General features: G+C 41.2%; 1 non-coding gene across 1 annotated transcript; it reads left to right on the top strand.

The window, feature by feature from the left end:
• LOC147439097 (signal recognition particle RNA) lies at positions 1 to 310 on the top strand. The gene has a single exon (XR_015184682.1).
• Positions 311 to 6,225: the final 5,915 nt, after the last annotated feature.

Consider the following 6,225-nt stretch of genomic DNA (forward strand, 5'->3'; position numbering starts at 1 on the left):
CCCGGGTGAAATGTCGCCTGTAATCCACGGAAGTGGAGGGGTTTGGGCTGGGTCCTCGGATGGAGGAGCCTGCGGCGGACAGGTCCGGGGATTCCGCACATTCTGTGGCGCGCCCGTCTCCAAGCTTGGAGTGGAGGCACGGCTTCTCCTCGTAGGGGGAGGTGTCTGCCTTCCTTGAAGTGGGGGGGACCGCGTGTAGGCCGGCAACGGAGCGACGAAGACTCCCCTCTCCCGGCAGTGGAGGGATAACGCAGCCCTCGTGTAGCCCCCGATCAACCTCCCGCCCCCGCTCCTACAGACCTCAGCCCTCCAAACAACCTTTTCCTTCCTTTACAAAGCGCGTATTCGTCGCCCCCCTACACCTTTTCCTTTCTTCTTCTTCAAACTACATACCTTGAGCGCAGCAATCGCAGATGCAAGGAAGGGGCCATGGCAGAGCTTCCTCTCTATTGCAAATGCAGAGATGCAGGGAACCTGGCCTCCTTAGCAAATGCAGAGATGAAGGGACCTGGCGGATGAAGGCATTGGCACACATGCACATTTGCACATTTGTAGATTGCAGCGGAAGCCTTCCTGATGCCTTTAACTTAAGGCTTTGTGGCCGAATTTACAGGCGGAAAGGGTGTTCGAACCCTTGCAGCTTCACCATCCTTGCTTTACTCAAAAGATGCAGAAACCGCCCAAGATATGCATATTGAGCTTTCAAAAACAGGTCATCAACGTGTCTATGTAGCCATGAAGCCAGAAGCGGATACCTGCGAGGAATGTGGTGCATGCTGACTATGGAAGCATTGCAGTGTTTGGAGCAGATGTGGGTAGATGGCGTACATCCGGAGGTCATCACATTCGTTTCTGTGCGAACACAGGTACAATCGAGAAATGCACCCAAATCTAATTAAGCAGGGAAAATTCTTTTGCTGGAAATGTTTTAGTGGACATGTATGTAGGCCAGGCATGGACCACCACCAACTCTCCTGTAGAAGCTTTTGAAGAAATGCAAAAAGAGGGTGTAAAGCCAGATTCTTGTGTTTGCTTGCGGCTTGCAGCCGTGCCAGTCTTGTACACAAGGGTCAAGAGCATTTTCAATTTTCAAATGATGAGAGAAACTTGGGCATTTAATGATCTGTATGCTCGATCCGGACATGTACGAGAGGCAGGCGAGTTTCTCAATAGTTCCCCGTGTCAGCCCTCGATAGATATGTGGACTTCTTTGCTCAGTTCATGCGAAACTTACACTGAGGAGAAAGCGGGTCACCGATGCTTTGATCAGCTTTATCTATCAATATCAACTACATTTGTTGGGCCTTCTCTTATCTAGGATACCAGTCCTGTGCCACGACACTACATGCTTACTAGAGAAAATATATATAAAGCACGCTTACTAGAGAATCCAAATTGGGAAAGGTTTGAAGACCCGATGCCACGCTTGAAAACTGCCAGTTAGCTAGCTAAACATGAACGTCACAAGGCTCAAGCTCGTCTCCAGCTATGAGACAACAGAGGAGGAGCGATGAAAAGCTTGCCTCTGCCATTGCTACTGCTACTCATGCCATCACTACCTCTGTTGGAAGCAGCGATCGGACGTGCCTGCATGTGGTGGCACACCAGTGTAAGGCAACCACCAAATGGGCAAAGGCAAAAAAGCCCTGACATTCGTATTTGTCGCATGGCAAAACTCCAGATGGGTAGAGAAAGAGAGAGGCAATGCGCACATGACAGGGGCTATTCATATTCAAAGCAAACATGTCACATACATTGGCCAAGCAATGTAGAAGCACGAGTCAATCTCAAGCATTTCACATACATGCTAGGCAAGGAGGTTGTCTGGCCGCTCATGGCTCCAAGAGAGGTGGTAATGGCATGAATAGCAGTAGCACTAGCGTCTACCCGCTCATGGCTCCAGGAGAGGTGGTAATGGCATAAATAGCAGTAGCAAGAGGCAGAACGATCATCCACTCGGGCTGACAAAATCAACCTACCTGCACGTCCATGTTGTTCGTGCAACCCCCTTTAAAAACAAGACTCAACATGATCTTTTCACGCTCATGCTTTGCGCTATGTTTGGAGCAAAATTGGCCAAGGAATGCAAATCCACGATGGGACTTCGATGCGGGGCAGAGAGCATTGATGCAAGGCGTGTTGTGCTTGGTAATGGTCTAGGTTGCTTCTAGAAAATGCGGAGTGAGTGCTTTGTCCTACACACGATCACCTATGTGGCAGGCATCTCACGATATTTGTGCCAAATAGGCACAGGGCTCTAGTCGCAAGATATGTCCCCCCGACAAGGTAGAGAGCCATGAAAGCCCTAGGTTTCTTTCATCGACGGACATGAAGCAATGGATGCGGAATTGTGCAAGACAAATTTGGCAATATATATATATATCTGGGGTCCCATAGGGTAACTTGTCTATCGTCACAAGCACACATTATGATGCACCCTTTATAGAGCATTGGTCTATAGTATGTACCCACATATATATATATATATGGTCGCATAAGGTAACTTGTCTATGGTCATATGTATATGGATATCTATAGCCTTGCATTACTGTTTTTTTAAAAAAAGTGTTTGAGTGAGGGTCAGTAATTTATCTCTGTTGATAAACAACTTTGTCATCATGGACATTATAGAAAAACTTACTGCTTATTAGGTTCTTTTTTCACTAACTGTCATCTTTGTTGTTGTGTTCTAGCTCTTTCATAGCTTTGTGATTGTCGTCGTTTGGGAAATTGTTGCATCACTAGTGTTTAAATAGTTATACTCCCTTTTTAAGTTAGTTGAGCAAGTATGCAAATCATGGGTTAATTACTGGTTGTAAATTGCTATACTGGTGTATTTTAAACACAAAGAAAAAGCCTTCTATGGTTAACTCTTGGCCTTGCTAGTCTGCAATAATTGTAACTTATTGATAGCTAGCGTAGTGCGACATTCAATTATTTGTAACTTATTGATAGCTGGGTGAGTAAAAACCTAGGGCATTTTTTATTCAAATTGTTTTGATTCATAGTAAACAAAAACCTGGAGTGAGGGCTGCTCAATCATTCTGGTTTACAACAAATGTAACACAATGATAAAACTTGAAACCACCCCCATAGATAAGTTTTGGTCCTCACAATGCTAAATTTTTTAAAAGTCAACTTTTTTACTTCAACTATGTCTTGAAATACTTGAGAATCTTGGCCCATGCTAAAAAGGATGATACCTTGGTAGGACATATTGAGGTTACAATTTTACCGTGATTGTATAATTGGTTTTATTTAAAGAGAGTCTTATCGTATGGCGAGCTATAATTTTTGAGCGAAGGAAAATCCGAGAAAATGAGTAAAGAAACCAAATGGGTTTTGTTAAGAAAGATACATGTGAAGTTAGTAGTTTCAACATAAGCATTTCCAAGAGAAAGCACCCAATAAATCAAGATTTGACATGACACGAAGGCACTCATGCCTATAACAAATCACACATTCATCTTCAATGATAACATTGTGTTTGCAACCTCAAGAGGTCACCTATATAAACTATTCATATCATGTGCATTCAATGCCTAATTTTAAAATTTCTTATATGTAGATTTTTCATAACTAAAGTATACCCTTCTCCTATTCAATTGGTGCAAGCCCCCATCTATTGGTACCCCTCTATATGTCAGAAAAGTGTAAAATGTGGGGCTAGAAAACCCCTTATGTTGAACTCATGTAAGATGTCACAATTTTTGTGAGTGATGTCTCTCAGTGTGCGACGCAAGCTTAGGAATATCAAAATTGAAACATATGTGGGTAGCCATGGTTTTGACCATCTCCTTGGTATACACTAGAAAAATGTTTCCATAAAAAAGACCCACACCCCTTTCAAACTATCATCACAGGGTCTCCGTCCTAGTGGGTTTCCAATGACTTTGTGCAACTCATCCTACCCCATACACCCTACTCAAACTATATACAAGGCTCTCTGCTAGGGCGGTTTCCAAAGGCACTGTGTAAATTAACCAACACACAAAAATATATCATCGCCATTACGTTAAAAGACAAAAAGGGAGATTGGTGTGTCTATACTAAATTTAATAGGTACATAAGGACTCAATTGGTAGCAAGCAAAGCTCTTGGAGGCAACCATACACAGCTTTGCCAACGATCTAAACGACGACAAACAATCCATACTGTACGACAATTCAACCGCCTTGTATTTTATTGCTGGCTTGTAGCACCACCCCAACAAAATTGGATGCCACTATTAGTGTCAAGCTCTTGAGACACAAGGAAGCAAATATCTTGTACAAAGATCTCCAAAGGTATACTACATACCAGAAGGCTTCAAATGATGTCCCAAAATTAACTGCAATACCATAAGGCTTCAAAATCATTGAGCTCCTTGCTTCTCCTTCCAAAGCATCAAAAGAGATCATACATGGGTAAGTTGCAAGCATGCAAAGAGTGATTCAAGAGAAACAGAGTTATAGAGGGCTTCAAATAATGCCCCAAGATTGACTGGGCTTCAAAAGAATCGAGCTCCTTGCTTACCAAAGCATCAAAAGAGCTCATTGATGGGTAACAAGAGCAACAAGAGCAACAAAGTTTTAAAGGTGAGGAGGGGTTGTGGCGCACAGAAGGGAAAAAGGGGAGGGAGGCTTGACAACTTAAGAAAGAGGTGGGGATATTGGGAGAAAAGTGTGACATCTCCACGTGGTAGCGATAGTGTAGAAGCTCAGGACTAACAAATCAACAACCATGGTGGCCAATCTAAAATGATGACGTAGGGATACCTTAGAATAGAGTTGGATATTCCAATTTTCAAATAAGATGTAGGTTGGGCGGAGAGAGAAGGGGGGGACTGAAGTGTTTAGGGATAGCTAAACTATTGTATGTTTTTTGCTATGCAAATTCCTTTTATGATTTGCCTTTATATCAATCATGTTTGGCTCTACTTGGTTTTATGATTGCTCTAAGTTTGAAATTCCTCTTTTGAAGATAAGTATAAAATGCTTTGATAGGAAGTGACTTTGCAAGTGATGGTTTGTAGAATATGGATTTATTTACTGGATCTTGGTTGAGAACACTAGACGTAAATTAATGGGTCTCAAATGATGTGTAGATGTTCCTTCACTTAGATGCTCCTTAGCATTCTATTTTTTCATGGAAAGGTCCAGACTTAACTACATGATCCTTACTAGCCTTTGGTTTTGCTTGTCCTTTGGAATTCACTAAGATATAGTTTAATTATGATAAAATTTTTAGTATAATGGTTTGGTATGGATTCAAGATGGGATTCTTGGCCCTCTCTCTTAGTGACTTGGGACTTGTTGGCAAAAAGATACAAGTTTGCTTACTTACCCATTATGTCATTTTGTGTCCTTCAATTAGCAACTAAATATTGATCATTAATTGATTCTTTACCAAAAAATTGATTTCTAAGACTTTTTCACACCTTGTTCTAACTAATTCACTATGTACTTTCAATATTTGGGCTTGGCAAAAGGATGGGCCTAGTTTCTGGATCAATTTGTTTTTTGAACTTCTAGATTGTAGGTTAATCCAAACTTACTCACCCTTTTTAAATTTATTTAAGTCTTGTATTTTCAAGAACATACTACCTTTAAATGGACTATTCGTATGAGGGTTATCCACGACCCTAAGAAACATGCAAAAACTATAAAATATATTCTACAATATTTGAAAGATCACCCCGCACATAAAACCATTCCCCTTAGAACCAGACCTTATCTTGATAGAAAAGCCAAAAACAAAAAGATCATTTACGCTAACTAGCCACCTATTTGCAAATAATCTTTTATCTTTTCTATATAATCCTTAGCCCTCTCCTAAGGATTTGAACTTCCTTCTAAACCCCTTCATAATTCTAGCTCTCTTGTACGTTGATGTATTGGAAACTTGGAAGCCTCACAACTTATTTATGACTCTTCCTTATCAATTATCAATAAAAATCTTAAACATGCTGTCATTTAATGATTGGTGGGTGAAAATCCCTACTAATCTAGACAAAAAACCTGAGGATGGATGTACCATGATCTCTAAATTTATCCCTATTTTGGCTCAACAATATAATCAAGAATTTTCTCATTTTTCTTCTTCTAGTGTTGAACTTTCAAGACCTTTAAAAAATCATTGTGGTTTATCTAGGTTTTGTAATCACTCTTGCCTCTCCTATGGGACGCATGTATAACCTCACCATCCTATCTTATTGGAGTATTAGCGAGAACCACGATTAAATTG

This window comes from Adiantum capillus-veneris, chromosome 16, assembly GCF_014529385.1.
Source record: "Adiantum capillus-veneris isolate H3 chromosome 16, ASM1452938v2, whole genome shotgun sequence".
Lineage (NCBI taxonomy): Eukaryota > Viridiplantae > Streptophyta > Polypodiopsida > Polypodiales > Pteridaceae > Adiantum > Adiantum capillus-veneris.